This window comes from Vulpes vulpes, chromosome 6, assembly GCF_048418805.1.
Source record: "Vulpes vulpes isolate BD-2025 chromosome 6, VulVul3, whole genome shotgun sequence".
Taxonomy (NCBI): Eukaryota; Metazoa; Chordata; class Mammalia; order Carnivora; family Canidae; genus Vulpes; species Vulpes vulpes.
Genome location: NC_132785.1, coordinates 87751259 through 87774837, shown reverse-complemented (window position 1 = coordinate 87774837; position 23579 = coordinate 87751259). Strand labels below are relative to the sequence as shown.

Below are 23579 nucleotides of genomic sequence, written 5' to 3'. Positions count from 1 at the left end.
AGAAGTATTAATCCAGATTGTTAGTGGGATTTTTACAAGCCTACCTTTTTCTTGAAAGTTTCCTTGTTAAATGATGCCAAATGCAATATTAATTCAGACTGTAAATACTGTATTAATTTAAAGAAGTGTGGGTTATAGAAATAGGACTGTTGTTCTAAAGTTTCCCTGTAGATGGCATTGCTTGACTTTGTCTTTAGACATTTGATAAAAAGGAAGTTGTTAAAATAGAGTATTTTGAAATGGAATCACACTTGCATTAGATTTTAAAGAATCAAACTACTTATGAGCTGCTTTTGAGTATAACGTCATCTTAGTGTGTTTGTGCTGCTAGAATAAAGTATAAACTTGGTGGCTTATAAACCACAGAATTCTATTTCTCAGAGTTCTGGAGGCTGGGAAGTTCCAGCAAAATCTAGGCTCCAACTTTCTCATAGGTAGCTGTCTTCTCACTGTAGAGGAGCAAAGGATTGCCGTGGGGTCTCTTTCATAGGGCACTGATCCTAATTATGAGAGTTTCACTCCCATGACCTACTTATCTCTCAAATGCCCACCTCCAAATACTGTCACACTGGGGGAATAGATTTAGCATGAGATTTTTGGCAGGGTAGTGGCAGGGAGTGGACACACAAGCATTCAGATCATAACAATAGTATAGGTAAAGCTGAAGTTTTTTCTTATAAAATTGTATTTGGTTTATCTTTATGTCCATTGCATTCTGATATGCCTTTTGAATTTCTGATTATTCATAAAGCTACAGAAATTGCAATTCGTAAACCATTTCTCTGCTATTGATGTCTTCTGAGAGAGACATTTAAGAGGCTAAATTAGTTGGTCAGGTTCTGAAAATGAAAGTACCTTTTATATAATGTATGGTTTTATGTTTGAGACGCTCGAAATTTCTAACTTAAGTAGTTTTTCAAACCAGTGTACCTTCCTTACAGAGTGATAAGTAGCTTTTACGTGAAAAAACTGAAGCTCTGTCTTTGCCTTTTCCACAGTCCTGTAGGCTTGGGCTATCTATTTGACTTTTTGTCTTTTTCCTCAAGGAACATCAGGATTTGAAAGAGCTTTTGATTCATTGATAATAAGCATCTTAAAAGAATAGTCAGTTTTCAGACTATAGAGACTTTCAAGCTAATACAGAAAAAAACTGTGGCAACAAAATTTTACTGAAAATTAGTCAAGTAATGGAGAAGCAAAGTTTTCACTTTACATAATTTTGAGTAAGAAAGCAGTGAATTCTCAAACCATGTATACTTGTTGGGTTAAAACTGTTACATATGTGGGGTCATTTAAGATACTGTCTTAGGTTCTTAAGTATTGGTTGGCGTTTTGTAAAGATCTAGTGAGTCATCAATTGTGAGATAGATTTTATGTAATTTCCCTGTTAATAACAAGATAATTTTCAAATAATATACTTTAAAATGTATTAGAGCAAATTATCTCCATGATAATGTTTTTCTCATGTGCATTCTGAAAAACGTGTCAGAGCATAAAGACCAAATTATCTGGGCTTGAATTCCAGTTCTGCCATTTACTAGCTGTGTGACCTTGAGAAAGTTATTTAAACTGTTTGTGTCTGTTTTCTCATATGTAAGGTGAGGGTCATAATAATATCTACATAGTAATTTGCCACAGGAATTAAATCCATTTAATACATGTAATACGCTTAGGTACCTGGCACATATTAAGTGTTCAGTAAATGTAATTATAGTAGAGGTGTAATTACTTTACACATAGGGACTAGGAAAATGTGTGTAATATAAATCAATTTTTATCTATATTGCAGTGCAAAATCTGGGCATCTTTTTGAGAGTATAGGACCCATGTAAATATCACTCCCCCATCATGATGGGAATGGCACCTGGAGTAGAAGAAGGATGAGAACGCTGTTCTACACCCCTGTTATTTGAACAAGTAAGCAATTTTAGAAAGTGGAAGAAAATGGGGTGACAAAAATGTTTGCCCCTCTTTTTTATGGTTTTAAGTAAGTGCCATGGCCATTTAAAAGCCAATTGAAACAGGAGACTCATTTCTAAATACAGGAGCCTGAGTTTGCTGGCTGGTGCTCCAGGATTAACATTCCACCTCCCTGGACCTTGAGCCGGATCTTGCTTCTGTGGTTCTTATCTCTGTAAAACTGAGACCACTTAGGTGGCAGGTATTGAAGTATAGCAGCAGGTCATTTTTCTGAAGTGAGACTTGATGTATCTATATAATTCTTTTCAAAGTTTGGATATATCAACCCTGAAAGAGCAAGGTGACTGTAAAATACTTACGTTAGCAGTTAACCTCCCAGATAAACAGTCTTTTACCATGTAATGAGTATAGTGATGGGTTGCAGGAGCTTAGCTTAGCTAATGCCTTGGGCTACCAGGCTGTGTCTGCCAACAGATAAGAGCGAGAGAACCTTGAATTGGACCTGTTTCTTCATCAGCCAATATAAAGAGGCACATGGGCTTACCTGCATTTATTAAATTTTCAAGACCTTTTTTATTTTCAATGGATGGAAAAGATTGTCATGAACACTAAATAGCTGGTTTTAATTTTTAGAAAAATTTATTACTTGCCTATAATACACTAGCTTATTTTGGGGAAAAATAAGTTTGCACTTTTTAATATTCACAAGGTTGAAAACTGCTGTTTCTCCCTTGCAAAGCAAAAATAAGGTTTTGGAAAAGAGCTATTCAAGATGTAGATTTTTATAGGCTTAAATGTTTGAATAGTTAGCAGATTTCCTTCATGTTATTAGGTCTAATGAAGTAGTAGCAGTCCCTTAGGCTCCTGGTGGATCAGTGCTTAAACACTCTTGGGTGATTTCTTTTTTTAAAGTTAGCTTTTATTGCAATCTATTAATTTACTAAAATCCAGGCATTAGCAGTGTGAGTTCCAGATCCACATGTTGGCTCATCATTACTTTGGTAAATCATTGCTGGAGTTAAGAGTATACAATACAAACATCCATGTATCTACATGCAATACCTGACTTTGTTTTAGGAATGTGTCCTGAAAACCCACGTGTGGGGCACCTGGGTGGTTTAGTTGGTTAAGCATCTGACTCTTGATTTCAGCTCAAGTCGTGATCTCAGGATCATGAGATCAAGCCCCTGTATGGGACCCTGCATTCAGTGGGGAGTCTGCTTGAAATTCTCTCTCCTCTCCCTTTGCTCCTCCCACCCCACTTGCACTCTCTCTAAAATAAATACATTTTCAAAAAAAAAAAACCTGCTTGTACTGCATGCACAATACAATTGTGTATTGGGGTGCTCTAAATATAAATAAATAGCATATTTTATTCAAAACTTAGATGAGAAGCTTTACTGTTGCATTCAGAATGAATCTAAAGAATCTCATGGCATATAATTTACATCAAACATATGCCTGGTTTCCCAAAACTTAAAAACAGGAAATATAAGTCTTACACTCTCACAGATAATAAATGTTTAATCAGCGAGTGTCTTCAGATTTCTGTGAATGTAGGTACAAAAATGTGCCTTTATTTTTTTGTTTGACTGCTTGATTGATTGATTGATTGATTGATTAGAGGGGGGGCAAGAGGGGAGGGACAGAGAGAGAGAGAGAATCTTAAGCAGGCTTCATGCCCGGTGCACAGTCTGATGCAGGGCTTGACCTCATGACTTCTAGATTGTGACCTGAGCTGGAATCAAGAGTAGGATGCTTAACTGACTGGGCACCACCAAGGCGCCACCAAAAATGTGCTTTTAAAATAGGTATCTTCTTTCTAAATCTTGTCACAAAGATTTTTTTTTTTTTTAAATCCCGTTGTTCCAAAACTCTTTGCATCTCAAGCATATATATGACACCCACACTCAGTCTGTTGCTCTCTGTCTGAAGTGTCTGTTGTTAACTGGAGATCCTAGGAAGTGGAGAGCACAGTAGTGGCTTAGTGGCCAGTAGGAACAGAGTTCCCCATTAGCCCTGGGAGACAGCCCCAGTTCTACTCTATGTCTGGTCACCTTTCCATTATGCACCCAAACTTGAACATTATGTTTTTCTCTTGAGAAGATCATTCACTTGATTACTACCTAATCTAGCTGTTTGTCCTTGAGCAACTTGATCTCTCTGAATGTTAACGTTCCTTTCTGTGAAATGAGCATGCTGCACACTGGCTAGCACTGTGTGCTAAACCAGATAATAAATGGAACAAGAGCAGAGAGGAAGGCATTTCCCAGCATGAGCCTCAACTGTTAGCTCTGAGAATTGAGACTGGTCAACTCTTACAGACTGGAGAAGTGTGAAAGAAGTCATCCTAAGTAAACAATACATAATGTGGTCCAGGGGAAAACAAACAAAAGCCTCAACTGTCAAAAAAGGAGGGATTCCGTTTTTGCAGCATGCCTGTCAATTATTTTTATGTCCCACTCTGACTTTTTCACCTCCTCTTTAGGGTCCACCTTCATCACAGGAAGGGAGGAAGAAATCATGGGGAGAAGACTCCAGAGGTTGCTCTTACCCAAAAAAACTGTGTTAAGGCATTAATAAGATATTAGGTATTACTGGTTTGGTACTTCCCAGTAGAATGTAATACCAAAACAAAACAGAAATAGCCCCCTTGAAACCACGAAGATCTTGCTGAAGAGGGCAAGAGCATAATTTAGCAGAGAGGTTACTGGAGTCTTCTCAAAATACTGTAAAGGGGACAGCAAATGAAATATGCCTTGTTGCTGTTAGTTTTTCCACAATTTTTAAAAAGATTTTGTTAATTTATTCATGAGAGAGGCAGAGATGTAGGCAGAGGGAGAAGCAGGCTGGGGAGCCTGATGCTGGACTTGATCCCAGGACCCTAGGATGATGACCTGAGCCAAAGGCAGATGCTCAACCACTGACCCACTCAGGGGCCCCTAGTTTTTCCACATTTAACCTGAAGCTGAGGTCTCATATTTAAAGTGTCTAGAATAACAACTGATGTAAAAGATCCTCAAGACATTTAAGTTATTTTCCCTTCTCCTATCATCATATCCACCCTCCATGACTTCGTGGAAATATTTGACACATTTATTAACTCAGTCAGCAAACAGGTATCTCTACGTGTCCAGTATACACATTAGTACTCTCTTAGGTACTAGGGGCAGATAAATCAATAAAATGCAATCTTATAGCTTTAAGCTGCTCACTTATCCATAATGTGATAGACATGCAAAATGAATTGCAACTCTGGGAGAAGTATAATAATAATGGTATGAATTAGCTACAGTGGCTGTACAAAGGAGGGTGTGGTTAACTCTGCAACTGTATCAAATGTGGTAATCTGGTGTCCTTGGAGCATAAGGGCAGGGGAAGAACATGGAGAGTCTTATATGCCATATTCAGGAGTATAAGTTGGGCAATGAGACATATTAAACAGAAATCACTTGAGCCAAATCATTTTAGAAGGATCATCTGACAGTCCTGGGACAAAATATAAGGCCAAGAGATCAAGAAGGAAGTATTAACAAATGGCCCAGCCAAGAGACGTTGGGATGGGGATAAAGGATCTGAAATTAAGAAGTATTTGTGAGAATGGACAACAAGGGATGGATTTGAGAGCCATTGTGGGCCTACACTGAATAAGAAATGATGTAGGTGCCCAAGGAGCATCCTGGTAGAGTCAGGGCCTCCACAGCCCACATAGTGTGCACATCAGATAGGATTCTTTTTTTAAAAAATACTTCCTATGGAAAAGTGTGGTATTAATTTTATCAGAACTAGAGACTTTACTGCCATCTACCAGAAACTCATCATGTATACAAATTGTACAAGTTTGGAATCAAATTATAATTAAATTTTTTTCCTTTAACTTTAAAACAATAATATCTACCATGTGAATGGTGTCCCCTTTCAATGGCACTTTTTTGCAGTACACAGCCTGAACAACCACACACTGCAGCCCTCATGAGATATAATGTAATAGCTAAATATATAGGTTTAGGGTAGAAAAGAGGGTGAATAGTGAAGGGTAAGGTCTTATAGATAACTCCAAATGTATAGATTGAAAAAAAAAAATCCAAGATAAGATCCTGGGAAATATCAGAATCCAAGGAATAATTGGAAACAAGGGAACTAACAAAAGAGAAATCTTGGAAATGTCTTCTCCTTTGGCTTTAGGGACAAACAGTTCTCTGTTCAAATATGTTGATGGTCATATAACTCCTATGTGTGTACTTCAGACACCAAGATTTCCAGCCTACCTTTCATGGGCCAGGTTTAGATTTTGTACCTCTGTCCCCAAATCCACACAGTAATGCTGCCTGCCGGTCAACAGTTTTGTTGTGGGCAGCGTAGTGGTGCTTGGATAATGATTTTAATATGTGGTTCATATTCTGTAAAAATGAGAGAAGACCCAAAAAAGGAATGATAGGAAGCTCATTTAATGTAGCCTAGACGAGGGTGGAAATACTGGTTCTCAGAAAGCTGGAAATCTTAGCCTCCCTGCCTCCTTGTTGGACTTAGTTTGTGAGTTCACTGGTGAAAAGAGCAAGAAAGGGGATCCCTGGGTGGCTCAGTGGTTTGGCGCCTTCCTTTGGCCCAGGGTGTGATCCTGGAGTCCCGGGATCGAGTCCCACGTCGGGCTCCCGGCATGGAGCCTGCTTCTCCCTCCTCCTGTGTCTCTGCCTCTCTCTCTCTCTCTCTCTCTCTCTCTCTCTGTCATAAATAAATAAATAAATAAATAAATAAATAAATCTTTAAAAAGAAGAGAAAAGAACAAGAAGAATATGAAATAAAGAGTACAAAACCAACACTGGAAGTCTTAATGTTGAACACGAGGGTCTGATTCATTTTCTCTTTGGGAACAGAACTTCCTTCCTATCTGACTTCAAGAGGTTCAGACTTTCTCCTTCAGCCCAGAGTCTGGCTGTTCCTTGTCAGTCATCATCCTGTTCCTTTCTCTGTTGCCTGCCTCACGATTCCCCAGACTTCTGTCCTTTGACAGCTCAGCTCTACGTACTCTCCTTCGTAGCTGGTACGATTCTCATGATTCCAACTACAAGTTTACTGTAAATTCTTTCTCTCTCTCGACCTCTGGCTCTGACCCCTCTGAAGCTCTGGCCTTGCCTCTTAGCTGCCTGCCTGCTGTCTTCCTCGGCTTGCTCAAGCAGCAATGTGTCCATTTTGAGCACAATTTCTGCCATTTAGACTCTTCTGCCTTGCTTGCTAGTTTTACTAATGGTACCATTCTCTCACCATCTTTAATTCTTTCTGCCCCTTCGTAAAACCAGCATGTATAGAATCCCCCATCAGAGGGACTCACAGTCCTTCTTCCCTTTCTGTTTTTACTGCTACCACCTCAGGTTCAGGCCTCATTACCTCTAATTTATGCTCGTGTCATAGTCCCCCACTTCCAGTGTGTCTCTACACACATCTGTGCAAACAGTGGTGGCAGAGGACTTTCCTAACTTGGAGTTCCAAATGTTCATCATCCCGTCAGAAACATCCCCAGAGCCTGCTGGGTGTTCAGTACCCTTTCCAGTACATCTCCTTCTACTTGCCTCTTTTTCTCTTGCCAAAGCAGATGTTTCTGGATATACAGTGTGTTTTACTGCTCCTGTCTTTACTCATGATCTTTTCATGTAGTGGGCAATCATAGCAATAGCTTCAGTCCCCCATCAGACCTTCTCCCAACTGTCTGATAAAGACCAAATTTCCAAAAACCCACTGCACTGACCCCTCTGCCCTCCCTGTAGCCAAACACAGCCCAAATTGCTTCATATCCTCAGCTGCAATTTAGGGGTTAGTGTCATGTGACTCAAGTTAACCCCACAGAGCCCTCTGGATAAGAGGCACTTCTTTTTTAGGATAGCTAATGCTAATGATGAAATAAGCCTTAAGTTTCCAAGAATAAAAGTCAATCCAGAGGAAAGCAGAGTCTAGAAGCAAAGAGAGAAACTGGGATTCACTTTGAGCCTTTGCAACCAGCCATGCCTAAAGCCAGCTGTACTTCCTGAACTCCCCAGTTACATAACCATGTTAACTTTGGTTTGGGATTGGGTTCCTCTTCCCCAGAGTGGAGCAGGTCCTAACTGGTGGAGTGTTCAAGCTCTCCTGCTCTTCAAATCGTACTCCTATCTTAAGATCCTTTACAACCAGTACTTTTCTCAGGAAGTGATCTGCTTTTTCAGTCTTCATTTTGTCCATAATACGAACCCAATCACCTTAGCAGTTGACTTACAAGCTTTCTAGTATAGTGTTGGTTGCTGATCCTACTATGGGAAGCTTAACCTACCAAACTACAAAAGGGAACATCATAAAACTAGTCAGAAAGTAAAAGTGAGGAAACAAAAACTTGTGGGAAGTTTGATTTAATGTTATAGAAGAGCAAATCCACTGCCTTTGCACCTAGAAAATGTTCAAGCCTCCACTTTTCTGTCCCCATCCTGGAATTATTATTTCAAGGGAATAACTCAGGCGTGAGGAAGATGAATTGCTTAGGATAGAGGATAGATGCTGGGGCTCCACTAACCCCCAAGGTTAGGGGGTACCTAAAAAGTGGAGGAAAGGTTACAACATGCATTAGGAGAGGTCCTTCGGTGGTGAGGTCTGAGGTCCAGAGAGCAAAGTGAGGAATGGAAAGTGTCATCTAAGAAAGGTTAAACTTCCTTGCTGCTTTTTGCCTGGATTATGGGAAAAGCCCACATTTAGTGTGGAGTTTTAATCTCTCTTTTATTGTGATTCTCTTTAGTTACATAGCTTTCAGGAATGTGACACCTGGGTATAGCCTACCTGTGGTAGCAGAAAGTGAAGAGGCCAGTGTAAGAAACACACGTGCCTACATTATCCTCTGGGGATATGGGAAAGGAGTAGCATCCTCTGCATGGAGACAGGTCTGGACGGGCAGGGTGGAGCTGGAAGAACCAAGGAAAGCACCGACACTGGGTTGGCCACTCAGAGAGATGCAGGATAAAAATCTCCCCTTTCCCAGTATATGCCAGTGGGGAGCCCTGGAACAGAGGTAGAGTTGACCCTTGGGGGTACAGATGTTACAGATGCAGTACACATTCTCCCGGACTTTAGATGGACTAGTCCAGAGCAAAGCATTGAAAAGATTGCAAGGAGCCTAATCTTTTTTTATATTACTAGATTCAAGACTATCAATACAATTCATGGTTATATCATGTTACTCCAAATAAGTTGGTAAGGTAGTTTTAAAGATTGTGATTTCTTTTATGGGATCTCTAATGTTTTTCTGTTAGGACTATACAGCATCCTAAAACCAAATTGAGATTTTAAAAAAGAAATCTAAAATAAAAGCATCCATTTCAAAAGCTTCTAGAATGATCCCTGAGTCTCACAAGGGCTAGTATATGAAAGACCTTGGACAACCATTCACTTACTGTTCCCACCATAGAGCCCAAGTTGATTTTAAATACAGCTTTGATGATGGACAGATGATTGGATGCAGTTAAAGGAAAATTAAATTAGCAACCAGTAGGAAACCAGATTAAATGTTGGGTTGCATCTGGATGGGCTCAAGACTGTCAAAATTGATAGAAGTGCTACTTTATGTGATCGTGCTTAATGTGATCAGGGCTAACATAAGACCCAAGCTAATATTGCCACTTAGCAATTCAGAGTTTTGCATTTAGATGAAGATCTCTGCCCAGACCTGTGTAATGTGAGCAGAGAGAATGATGGTGAGTGTGTATGAGGGTGAAGGCTGTAAGTAGGTTTATAATTAATTGATAAAGAGCTGGAAGAATTCTAGAGCTTTATTTTTCTTACCAGTGTCTCTAAAGCACAGGCACACCTTGCCAGATAGCCTTGAAAAATGTGACTGTTATTCTGGAGCAAAAAAAAATGGCATTGTTTGCTGTCCTTCCATGAGGACCTGGCAAGGAGAGTAGACTTCTGTAAAGAAAGAACCAAGGACCTGCTCATCAAGCACGAAATGGCTCCAGCTTATGAATCTCCTCAGAAATATTTCTTTAACCACAGGAGAGTTCAAGCAATTCTCTGGGTGACCCATGAGGTCCCAGAGCGTTTTGCTACCAGGCATTGATTGTGATTCAGAGTAGCCACTCAGAGCCCCCTCAGATGGGCCTGTCCCTCTCCTGACTAAAGACTTGCCTCAGCACTTGTTAAAAACAGATTGATTGATGAGAGAATACAGAGAGGGAGAAGCAGACCCCCTGCTGAGTAGGGAGCTTGATATAAGGCTCAATACTAGGACCCCAGGATCTTGACCTGAGCCGAAGGCAGATGCTTAACCAACTGAACCACCCAGCCCCTGTTGCCTCAGCACCTCTTGGTGGGAACATTCCAGGCTAGATGAAGGCCAGAAGGCGAAGGCTGACCTCCTACCCCTGCTGTTGATAAGCCATGAGTCCTTGGGCAAGTCCCTCGATCTGAGTTTGTTTCTTCATCTGTAAGATGGGGATGATGATGGTGGTGACGTTTGTTCTATCCACCCACAGAGTTCTTTAGGGGCTCAAACAGTAAAATGGATATGAGAGCCAAATGTCAGTTGGAAAGCTGAATGGGGACGCCTGGGTAGCTCAGCAGTTGAGCATCTGCCTTCAGCTCAGGTCGTGATCCCGCAGTCCTGGGATTGAGCCCCACATCGGGCTCCCTGCATGGAGCCTGCTTCTCCCTCTGCCTGTGTCTCTGCCTCTCTCTGTGTGTGTCTCTCATGAATATATAAATAAAATCTGGGCAGCCTCGGTGGCTCAGCGGTTTAGCACCACCTTCAGCCCAGGGCCTGATCGTGGGGCCCCGGGATCAAGTCCCGCATCAGGCTCCCTGCATGGAGCCTGCTTCTCCCTCTGCCTGTGTCTCTGCCTCTTTCTCTCTCTCTCTCTCTCTCTCTCTCTCTCATGAATTAATAGATAAAATCATAAATAAATAAATAAATAAATAAATAAATAAATAAATAAATAAAATCTTTAAAAAAGAAAGAAAGGTGAATGGAAGTGTGAGTTACTGTGTTTGGCTCACCTTTGACAAAAGCTGTGATTCCTTCTTCAGCCCACTCAGTCAGGCCCTCTCCACATTTGAAAATAAACAATCATTTCACCAGGACCACTAGCTTTTTATTTCACAGTTGCTGCCTGAGGATCTGCTTCATCTCTGAACGAGCAGGTGTGCCTATCTGAGGGTCTGCAGAAGGGCGTGGGGTTAGATTGTGGATCAGTTCCCCTTGGTCCCTCAGGCTTTCTTCCCTCAGACTCTAGGTGATTTCCGGCAGACCTTATCAATCTTTGCCCTCACTTTTTCTCTTCACAGGAGATATGGAGAGGCAGAGTCGCCATCTCTCCTCATTTGTGTTCAGTGGGCCAGGCCTTGTGGTAGGTGCCAGGGAATACCAGCAAGTTGTGAGCTGCTGGCTGGCATGAAAAGGAGCTAGTTCCTGAGAGGAGTTAAGTGCTATGGGACAGAGCCCAATACATGCCACTCATTTTATAAATACTTATTACTATAGGAGCATAGAGGATTGGCCTGGTTTTGCAAATATGTTTCCTTTGGCTTCTCCAACATATCAAATGAAAAAACTCCTCAAGTCAACACTGTGGCTTATTTCATTGTTCCTGGGAGCCTTAGGGTTAAAGGACTTCCAGGGCAGGCCATAAACAGTGCTTTGTCTTGTGGGAACTTCCAGCCCATTGGAGACCAGAGCATTAGACACTGGACTTGCAGGGGTTCCGAGGCCCCTCGGGTCCTTGTTCATCAGACAGGGCTCTCTCCTCGGGGCTGAAGGTCACAGGAGGGCTCAGCTGCAGGAACCCACTGGGGTTTGCTCTCAGCTGCCAGCTTTGCTCAGAGAAAAGGAAGTTCTGTGGCTGCCTGGATGGGTGGGTCCTGAAGGTGGTGGAGGATGTGCAGAGGGCAGAGAATCCTGAGATTGCTTTGCATACTCCCATCTTCAAAGCATCACCCCACCTGTTACAGTGAGGGGTATACCACCAGGGAGAGCCAGGAACAGCTGGCTTCTGGTTCCAGCTTTAGGCCTCTAGACGCTGAAGAAGTGCCATGTATGCTGATATATGCTCTGAATTGACCACTGCTCAGAGCTCATTTATCCCCTGGCGCCTTCCTCCTTTTGGTATGAAAATCCAAAATACTCATTATATTCATTTTATGTAAACCCCTAGTTGTGGCACAGTGGCCGAGGATCCCCTTTGGTCCTTGAACTTTATTCTGACTTTGTTGATTTGCATTTATGTCAGTGCTGGGTGGAAACAGGAAGGTGTTCATCTAGCCCAGAGGCCTCTCCAGATGCCTTCATTTTAAATATTCTGTTCTGTTTGTTCACATTGTGGCTTTGATGACATTTTTTCATGTTTCTTGTTTCATGTATCATGCTAACTCCATGGCCCCCTCCTTAAAAACAAGCATCTTGCATTCTGTATGATTCTTGCACTTATTGCTGGAGGAATATTCCATTATCCAGCTTAGTAATTAATCCAACTTTCTTTTCTTGAGGCACCTATGATGTGTGACTAGGTCCTTGGAATACAGATATAAGCAGTTGTGGATGAAAAGCAAGGTAAGAGTAGAGAAAGAGTAGTAACTTATTTCATAGAGTTTGGTAGGAGTGAGAGCCTTAGGATTGAGAGAAAGCAGGCAGGAGAGGGTGAAGGGAGAGAGATTGTGGCTGAAGACAAAGTGGGGTTACTGGGGATGGGACACTACGTAATTTATGAAATGAGATTTAGAGGATCCCAGATAGAAGGAATGCAATCCAGAACAAAGGCAAATGGATTGATTCTGGAAAGAAGAGGGTCACCACTTCAGTAGACTAATGGAGAGAAGGAAAGAGATGGAGCTGCATTTGGACACGGATGTTGAAGGGAAGGGGGTTCACCACCAATGTCCTTGGGTTTTCACTGTTAAATGAATCAAAAAGGAGATTTAGGTCCTGAGATTAAGGAGCTTATGCTGCTAAGGATCCGTGGTGGGTGACTTAGAAGTGCCATCTGTGACACAGAAATGCCCATGTGGCCTGATTGGGGGAGATGCAGAAAAAGGGAAGCAGAAGCAAAGTTGGGAAGCAGAGTTATCCCGAGGATCATCTTTCTCTCCTCTCCACATTCCCCCTTCCACGTACCAGGATCCTGAAGCCCTCAGAGACCCCACTAACGTGGCCCCACCTCCCCTCTTCCCTCAGAATGCCCTTTGCCAGCTACCTATCAACTAAGTGTTGCTCTTGTTTCAGTAGGTGTGCATGGTTCTGGGTACTTTTCTCTCTCAGATAATTGTGATAGTTTTAAAGGGTGGGGAGGTCCCAGTAGATTTTGGTTCATATAGACTTTACATCAGCTCTGGATCAGTATACCAAATTGTTAATTCTCAGAGAGGCAGTTCAGCAAAGTGTCAATTTGCCATATGGCCAACTTGTCAAATTTACCAAAATAACCAGTTTCCCAAAGCTTGTTTCAAGGAGTACTCTTTGGATATATTCATGCATATATTTTTCTCAAATATAGTCAGTGAGTATAAATATATTCTTCATGCATAGTCAATGATTCTGAAGATGTCCAACAAAGAAGAATATATTTTTCTTGTGGATATAGTTAATATGAATTTGTTATAAGCTGGATTGTGCCCTTCCAAAATTCATATGTTGAAGTCCTAACCCCCCATTATCTCAGAATGTGACTGTTTGGAAATAGGGTTTTTAAAAAATATAATTAAGTTAAAATGAGGTCATCAAATAGATCTAACCCCGTATGACTGTTGTCTTTATAAGAAGAGAAGATTAGGACACAGACAGGTACAGAAGGAAGACGATGTGAAGACACAGGGAGAAGATGGTCATCTACAAGCCAAGGACAGAGGCCTCAGAAGAAACCAAGCCAACACCATTATCTTGGTCTTCTAGCCTCCAGAACTGTGAGAATATACATTTCTGTTGCTTGAGCTACCCAGTCTGTGGTAATATGTTATGAGTGGCCCTAACACACTAATACGATAATGTTATGACTATATTTTAAAATGTAATATATATTTCATTAATATTTTTTAAGGAATGGTTGATTTGTATTAAATGTTTGAGTTTTAGAGCAGTTTAGTCTCCTCAAATATATTCAAGAAGAAAATATTCATTTAACATTTTAAAAGCCTTAACATAAATCTGTTCAAATTCATTGATTCTTTTCAGGAAGAATATTTCTTAAAACAAGATTTTGTTTTAAATGTTTGAATGTAGCAGATTGGTCCTTGGTTTGCAGCAAATTGGGCTGCTTTCCCTATTCTACATGTAATTAGGCTGTCCTCGGTGCAGAGGGGCTGTCAGTGTGGGACGTGGGGTGTCTATATGGAAATTCTCGTTGCACTCCTTGAGCACACACCAGACACTATGCTAGATACCTTCCCAAATGTTGTTCCCTGAATTCTCACAATAAATAGACTGAGGAGATAGACAGGTATCCCATGGTACTTAGAAGAATATCAAAACTTAAAGCGGTTAAATACTTCCCCATGGTCGCAGAGCTAATCACTGGGGAGAACATTCCCTAGTCCTGATAGATCTAGATAAATTATGTTGCAGCTCTGCTGTGTCCCAGCTGTGTGACCTAAGACAAGTGGATTAACTTCTCTATACCTCAGTTTCTTCATTTATAAAATGGGAACAGTACAACTATTCACCAGATGGGGTTGTTGGATGGATTAAATAAAATAATATATGTGCTTGGCAGAGTCTGGCCTGTACAAAGTCCTCCCATGTTAGCTGTTGCTATCAATTTAGAAAATATGATAAGTAAGTATAACATCAGACATTATATAGCAGTGTTTCCAAAGTGCTTTCCGCTCTTGAGATGAGGAAATCAAGGCTGAGAGGTGAGGGACTCAGTTGGGCCCTCCAGTCTTTTGTTCTGATTGGTGAAGCCTACCACCTTGAGGGCAATCTGCTCTACTCAAAGTCCACCAATTTAAATCTTAATCTCCTCTAAAAACACCCTCACAGAAACATTCAGAATGGGGTTTGATCAAATATCTGGGCACTGTGGCCCAGCCAAGTTGACAAATAAAAGACTCACCATCACAATATCTTTACCCAGTTCCATCAAGAATTTTCTGAGAGCTTATGTGTGCCACTGGACTTCACCCCTAGGCCTCAGATGTCCTAGGAAAGGGAGGCAGGGCTATGGGAGAAGGCTGAGTCTTGAGCCCTGCTCGGGCCATCTTTCCTCCTTCAGAAGAAAAATGCTGGAATGACACAATTTACTTTATTGTATCAGACTGGAGGGTTAGAGGTGAGCAATTTTTTTTCATCATTTCTTCTGATATGGTTGTAATGTTTTCATTATATATTAACTATAAACTTGCATTCAACTTAATGAACCAGAGGGAAAATGTGTTAATAATCTTCTTAATTATGGTACTTGTATTAAGATTTACTTAAGCATTGTTCATTTTTTAAAAATCCATTTTATTGAGGTAGAATTGCTGACTTCACAAATAGATTTTTTTTTTTTTCAAATAGATTTTTATAACACTCTATATCGTTGTTGAAACTTGAAGCTAAATTCTGCGTAGACTGAAATCTCACCATTTGGACATCAGGGGAAGGACACATCTTGGAGACTGGCCTAAAGTTCTTGGGCAAAAATCAGCCTTTTAAGTGTTAAAACTATAACACAGAAATCATAAGGCAATAGCTGTGTGGCAGTGTTAAGGTGATTACAATTATTAGGTAAGCTTGCTAAGGTTGGTAAGTAGAAATTCTCCTCTAGTAAACAATGCAAACAATATTCCTAGAGGAATACTCAGTGGGCCAGACATCTAAAGCATGCCAAAGGAAGGACTCCAGAAAAACTAAACCCTTATACTTCATTGCCCCATACCACAGGAAGGCCAGGTATCATTCTTCTTATTGACAGTAAGAGAAGTTCCAGGTTATAGGGCTATAGGGCAGCAGGGAACACGAGACCCACATGATCTTTCTTTTACATTCCAAACTATTGTTGGGGGGCCTGGGACACACAATTCCGTCTAAGGGTACAGGGGTGAGTAGAGGAGAACGAAAGACAAAAAGTAAACGAGGGCCATTGTTGCTCATTGGCCCAATGGAAAATCGAATCTGTTGAAAAATCATATTGTCTATTTTGACTTAGTGACTTCCCATCATACCCATGTACGGGACTGATAAAGGCAGAAGAAAAAAAGAAAAGATGAGCACTTTAACACAATTTACAGATTACTGCTTTTCTCACCAAAAAAAAAAAATCTCCCAATCCTTGAAGAGTGGAAGTGGAGGAGGGGTGAAGGAAAGAGCGGCACTGGTGACAGGTTTTCTCTCTGAGAGGAGGGAGTCACACCAGCAGAGCTGTGAAAATGAATCATGTCTTTTCTATCAAGGCTTCGCACAGATTTTCTGGGAAACCTGTCATTGAGGATCCAATAGAGAGGACTGTCCTTTTTGGTAGCTTAGGGTTTTCTGGAGGAAACAGAGTAAATCAATCTGGGGACAAAATTGCAAATTAAAATAAAATTTAAGGGTAGCCCTGTTGGCTCAGCGGTTTAGCGCCACCTTCAGCCCAGAGCCTGATCCTGGAGACCCAGGATCATGTCCCACATCGTGCTCCCTGCATGGAGGCTGCTTCTCCGTCTGCCTGTGTCTCTGCCTCTCTCTCTCTCTCTCTCCCTCCCTTTCTCTCTCTCCCTCCCTCTCTCTCTCTCTTTCTCATGAATAAATAAAAATTAAATCTTAAAAATAAATAAAATAAAATAAAAATTAAGTTGTGTAATGTGGCCTTTGTGGGCTACGCTTCCCTTTTAGGGAGGTCAGCAAAGCAAGCCTAGTTGAAAGAGAAAATGTCAGACTTGATTGCTTTGCCACATTGTGAAGGGGTCATTTTTTTGGCCCCACTTTTCATGCTAGGAGTGGCTCTTTACAGAATAGCACTAAAGAGCATCGTCTGTACAGCACCTCTCAGTTTACGAGGCAACCCCATGTGCATCATTATATTTAAGCCTCACTAATGCTGATTTATGCTGCCCATCTTAGTTTAAGGCCACAGCAAAGGGCACACATTCTTATTCAAAGCCTGTGCTCTCTCTACTTCAGCACAAGGTAGATGGACCCACAGTCTGTGGAGAGGGGCAGAGTGACAGATATATTTCTTATTGGCTCCTTGTTAAGGAGGAGACCAACGGGGATGCCTGGCTGGCTCAGTTGGTTACGTATCTGCCTTTAGCTCTGGCCAGGGTCCTGGGATGGAGCCTCACGTCATACTTCTCCTTCTCCCTCTCACCCTCTGCTCATGCTTTCTCTCTCTCTCTCAAATAAATGGATAAAATCTTTAAAAGAAGAGAAAAGAGAATAGAAAAGAAAGAGACCATTTTGCATGGGACTGAAGGATTTTCCAGGACATGGGAGACTCCTGGGGGAAGTAGACAACTAGTCACCCTACTTATTATATTACCAGAAATCTTCATAGGAGATTCCTCAGGAGCCACATTGAGCGGTAAAATTTTTAGGATGACAGTTACATATGCATGGGATTTGCATATAATTTACTTCTCCTCAAACAATATTGGCAAGCATTTTAAAATTTAACATTTTGCTATTCTAAGATTGTCATTCTGACCATTTTTTCTCCCTCATTTCTTCTCCATTGTTGTCTCAAATCCCCAAGGGGTGGATGTGGAGGAAGGATAGAAACAGGATTGGTCCCCATTTTAATTTAATTATTTATTTAGGTCCCATTTTTAAAAGGTGGCCTTGGTTGCAGTATGTTGAGGACTGATCTGTATCAGTGATTCTCAAACTTGGATATTGTGGAGGGGTAGCTAGCCCTCAGTGATTCCTGCCCCCTGATATTCATGCTCTTCTGAAAGTCTCTTGCTGTGTGTAGTCTAGATTGAGATTTGTCTTGAGGAAGTCCCGCTCCCCACCTCCCAGATCCCTAACTCTGGGGGAAGTGAGAGACCTAGGTGATAAGGAATTGATGTTTCCAGCCAATAGCAAAGACCCGAAACCTATTGGAGGCCATGCAAGTGAGCCTGGGAGAAATTCTCCAACACCAGGGGAGTCTTGAGATGATCGCAGCCTGAACCAACACATGACCATAGCATCATAAGAGACCCTAAACCCAAATCACAAAGCTAAATCCATTCCTATTTTTGACTCATACAAACTCTGAGCTAATAAATGTCGCTTATTTTCAGCCTCTGTGTTTGAGGATAATTTGCCCAGAAGCAAAGATAACTAATAAACATGTGCATCAGAATCACCTAAATAACAACTTGATAAAATGTGCATTTCTGGGACCCACCCACAGAGATTTTATTCAGTAGATGTGCCCTGAAGTCTTTCCTTTTCATCAGCAAACCCAGGAGAATCAGAACTGAATGAATTTTTGCTTAAAAGCCCATCTCTAGAATAAATACTCCCTGGGAAGGCCTAGAGGGAGGGAAGACTGCAACAGAGGTATAGCTGCCAGCTAAAACACAGGACACGCAGTTTTATTTGAATTTCAGATAAATAACAAAAGATGTTTTAGCATAAGTTTGCCCCGTGCAGTATTTGGGACATATTTATACTGAAACATTATTTGTTATCTGAAATTCAAATTTGGGTATTCTGTATTTCTGAGGCTTGATGCTTATCCAGAGGTAAGGCCCCACCGCAAGTGAAGGCACAATGGGAAGCAAGGTGGTGCCTTCCTTTGACAAATAGCAGGATTCTCATCTCTGAGGGGCTGATGAGAGGCCTGCAGGCTGCCCAGCTGGGTCCTGCCTCTCTCCCACTCCACAGGCAGGCCACAGTCTGAGGGTCGATGGACTGTGTCATCGGAGGGTTTAGGGAAGCTGCTCAGGAAACTCTCCCTCACAGCCCACCCCACCCCTGAGGAACTGGAGGCCTGAGAAGAGGGTAAGGGTTAGTGGCTTGCCCCTTGGTGGTCTAGGGGTGGGGGCGGGGAGGCTGAATGCGCCCAGCCCCATCATGAGGCTGACCCCACCTGTGTGGACACTGCTGTCCAGTGGGTGCCACCCACAGTGCCAGGAACTTGCTCCTTTGGGTGCTGTTGTCATCAGCCTTTTCCAGAGCAGTGAATGAATGTGCCAGGCTTCTCCCACATCCCCTCCAGGAACTCAGCTGAATGCAGCTGCTCATAATAAATGTGTGCATTTCTTATTCTGAGTATGTCTAAGTCTCTGATGAGTTCTATTTATTGCGGCTCTCCACCCTGTAAAAGAGAAGGATGGTTCCAGAGACATTCCTTAATGACTGAGGCTTTAAGAACTCTGGCTTTTAATTCTTTTGTATATGCTTTCTTGTCACAGGACACAGTCTTCATTTTGATATGTTTATTTTCAGCTATGAAATGTCTTCAAAGAGAGGATGAATGAGAATGTGAGTGTGTGTGTGTGTGTGTGTGTGTGTGAGAGAGAGAGAGAGAGACAAGGCATGTGAGAGAGAGATTGGCTGGCAGACTGAAGTGCTTAAGGCAGGAATGGAAGACAAAAGCTCTGAAAGTGTGCAGCTGCAGGAGAGTCAGACTGGAATAGGTGCATTGAACCAGACACAAAAAGTGAGGTCTCCTCCCGGTGCTCGGGCCCCACCCTGCCCCAAGGTCTGATGCAGGCAGAGAGCCCACAGGAGGGGAACCCAGCTGCATCTTGCTCCTGAGTGCAACAGTGCAGGGAGGAGATTTGGGATCAAATGTGCAGAATCCCTGTCCACCGTGGGGGTTCTGGAGGGCTGGAGGAGAACCCCTTGGGCCTTGCTTCCTAACACCTGTATAGCTTGAAACAGAATAAATTGGGGAAGTAGAAATCCAAGGATGATGCTGCCACTTCATACCTGAAACGTCAGGGGAATCCCATTGCTCAGTTCTAATACCCTTACCACACAGTGGCTGCCTTGGAAGGCCTGGGAGTCCCTTGGATCTATATACAGAGAATAGGATAGGGCTGGAGGGGCCAGACTCCCAGCTCCTACTTTGGCCTTTACCTTGGATTCTCTGGGCTTCTGAAAAATGAACCAGCTGCCCCAGAGGCCTATCGTGAGCATTAAGCGCAGTGATGTATGTGAAGTACTTGGCGTTTAGCACTCAGAAAAGAGAAGCTGTTATTATTTCACTGTGTGTGAGAGTGTGTTTAGGTACGTGGTGGCAATGTTGGGGTCAGCAGGGAGTGTTTTGGTGTAGTTTAAAAAAAAAAAAGATAGCTGAGACAGGGTTCCTATCTACTTAGAGTCTTTTGGACTGGAAAGAACCACAGAACCACTAGCCTGTTTAATGCAGTCCTTCTGTTTTAGAGATGATGAGACTCGGATGCAGACAGGTGAGGGCTTCCTCAGGATCTCACAGCTATCTCCTCTGGAATCCCATATCCTGCCTACACAGTGACAAAACTGCCAGCCTCGTAGCCTAGAAACCACCGAGGTGGTTGCTCACACACCAATAGCAGAGCTCCTCTGGGTCCTTTCACACACCAGCACCACCACCGTGGGCACTTAAACTTCTTGTAAGTGAATGAAAGTGCTACATTCTCAACTCCTGAGAGAAGAACTAATAATTAAGCACAAAGGCAAGTCTGAGTTTGACATGATTTTGAGATAAAACAAATAGTCTACACTAATTTATATTGCACTAGACAGTGTGGCTTAGGAAAAACTGCTCTGTTGAACTTAGGAGACGAAGATCGTGTCTGTTATTTTAATTCCTGGCCTCCGGGAGCTTGGAGAGGGGAGAGGCAGTAAGGGGTTTGAAGTTTTTAATGCTCACAGTGCAGAAATACAACTTTTTCTGAAACAGATTAGCTCCTAAGGATTGAGTACTTGGCATGTGTTTTATATTTACAAGTTTAATTTTCATGATAGTCTTAGGAGATAGGTGTCAGAATTACCCATTTTACAAATGAGAAAACTAAAACCAGAGAGTAACATTCACAATCAAATAACTAATAAATGGCATCACCAGGACTGAATCTTGGAATCTGGCTACAGGGTCTTGCTCTTACCCACTATGCTCTGGCACCTTGAGAGAGCCCAGGTTCCAAATGTAAAAGACTAGAACTATTGTGACATTCCTTATTAAAATATACTTTTCATTGTATTACTATTCCAAGGTTAAGAGTATGGAACTGGATCTCATGGTCCCCAATGCCTTAGTCTAGCATCCCCTACCATACTGTTGGTCTGGAAATTCCCCAGAAACATAGATGAGTCTTTTATAATCTCCAGTATTCACCCCTGGATGCTGCTGGATGAAAATCAGTACCCAGCTCTGATCTTCCATCCACAAAGGGTATAAGGAGCCAGTATCAGGATTCAGTATTGGATTTTTTTTAAAGATGAACTTTTTAAACATCAACCTGCCTCCAAGAACCCACCAATATCAGCTGAAAGGGAGCAGGGTGTTTCAGTGAGAACAAGGAAAGGGTGCAGTAGCAGCAAATCTACCCCATTTTCCCCCTAAGGTTATAAAGAGGCCATTTTTCCCTTTCTGTCTGATTCAGAGATGATATCATTGCTCTTAGGACAAATTAAATTATATGAGTTGTCAGAAATCTACAATAAATCTCCAAGTAATACATGGAGAAGAGGCCCATGCTGTATTTTAGTTTAAATCAATAAATAAATGCTCTGATACATTTATGTATGTATGTATGTATGTATGTATCTATCTATCTATTTATCTATTTATTTGAGAGAACAGGGGAGAGAGGCAGGAGAAGAGGGAGAAAGAGTCTTAAGCAGAGCCCAACGCAGGACTTGATCCAATGAACCGGACATCACGACCTGAGCCAAAACCAAGACTCAGATGCTTAACCACCTGTGCCGCCCAGGTGTGCCTCTGATACCCTTTTTATGTGCGAGGGAGCACACCGCAATAACGTGCTGCACACACTGTGCCCACTCCTCTGCTCCTTTATTTTTTCATTTAACATATCCTGTAGCACATTCTATATGCAATATCATCACATAAAAATTTACCACCTCCTTTCTCAAGACTTCATAGAGTTTCCTTGTTTGGATATATCCAAATTTATTTAACCATCATCCGTATTAAAGGACATAACTGTCTATCCTCATCCTCTTACAAATAATGCTGAAATTATTATTTCCACGCTTGTATGTGTTTTTGTTTTGCCTTGGTTTTGTTATTGTGGGAAAAAAAAATTCCTGGAAGTAGAACTGTTAGGTCAGAGGATATTTGTATTTTAAATTCTAGTATTTCCAAATCGTCCCGCAAGAGGCTGCATGCACCAGCTTACTCTCAGTGAGAAGAAATTTTCAACGCTAAGTTTAACACCCTTGTTATCTGACTCAATTCTCATAGGAAATGCAGCTTTGCTGTGTGGTATAACAGGTAAGTCCGATGATGAATATATGGAATGGAATAGGTGCTTTTGTCAAGATATTTTGAGTTCGTGAGTGGGAGGGTGGGAGTCTGATCGACCTCTAGCGGTGACAATTTCATGGCAAAGGAGAAAAATTGGATGTGGTTTTCAGGTCTGGCAGCTGGTGACTTGTATGGAATATTTGCCGTATCTCACTGGGACCTACCAACTCCGTAACTCTTCTGGACTTCACCTGGGTTGGTAAAGGAAATATCCGTGATTCAAGCTTGTACACTTACTGATTACATCAGATAAGCACATGAAAGCTCCATAAAATCCACCTTTCCCTCTGAAATGTACATCTTAGTGTGCATTCCTAGGTCAGGTTCATTCAAGTCTCCCAAGAATCCAGCAGTTCCTTTGATGTGTGGCTTCCACAAACTCCCACCTAGTCGGAGAATTCTGTGTGTTGGTCATGATGCCCTGGGACTTTCTGTCCTCACTTGAAGCTGTACAGCAGTAGAGAAACAAGGCTGGCTACAGACTTGTCAGAGGAGGAGATGAAAGCTATCGGCCAGGGTAAGCCTTGTAGATTGGCTGTGAACTTCCGCGTAAATTCCACCCTCATCCTTCATGACCAAGGATGGTAATAAGTCAACCACATTACTAACCTAGTCCGGATCTGGTGTGATCCTCTCAAGATACTTACAGGTGACAGCTAACCTAATCTACAATCATACTTAGTAGAAAATAAATTTCCTGCTGTGCCACACCCATATTCTTGTAACAAAATGTGCTGAGTGTCTACCCATGTCCAGTCTGTGGCCAGGCAATATGGGAGATACAAAAGAAATATAGGGGGTGCCTGGGAGGCTCAGTCGGTTAAGTGACTCTTAATTTCAGCTCGGGTCATGATCTCAGGGTAGTGAGTTGGAATCCTGAGTCAGGCTAATCGCTGGGCATGGAAGCTGCTTCAGATTCTCTCTCTGCATCTCCCTCTGCCCCACCTCACCCCATCTCGCTCTAAAAAAAAGGGGGGGGGGAGAAAGAAAAAAGTATAAAGCAGGCAATCAGAGCAGAAAAGTATCAGTGCAGAGAAGAGAAGAGCTGGGCACTGGTCCAGCAAGTCAGGAAGGAGTGGGTAGAGGCTGGACTAGGGTAGCACTAGCACAGGCGGAGAAGCAGCACACTCGGAAGTCTGCAAAGGAGGAATAAGTCAGGACGAATATCGCAGTAGAGCCAGAGAGCACAGGCTGGATTCTGTCTCTGCCTTACAGTGGCATGGCCTCGAGACCCTGAATCGTTCTGAGCCTTTTTTCACCTGTAAACTTCTGTCCGAAGTACTGTCCCCA

The 23579-nt window shown here is 42.1% G+C and overlaps 1 long non-coding RNA gene across 1 annotated transcript in view; it reads left to right on the top strand.

Moving 5' to 3' along the window:
• Positions 1-1789: 1789 nt before the first annotated feature.
• LOC112921452 (uncharacterized) overlaps positions 1790-23579 on the top strand; it is a 35582-nt gene continuing 13792 nt past the window's right edge. The window contains exons 1-2 of the long non-coding RNA XR_003235235.2: positions 1790-1917; positions 22119-22256. This is a non-coding gene — a long non-coding RNA (uncharacterized lncRNA). The remainder of the gene's footprint in view (positions 1918-22118; positions 22257-23579) is intronic.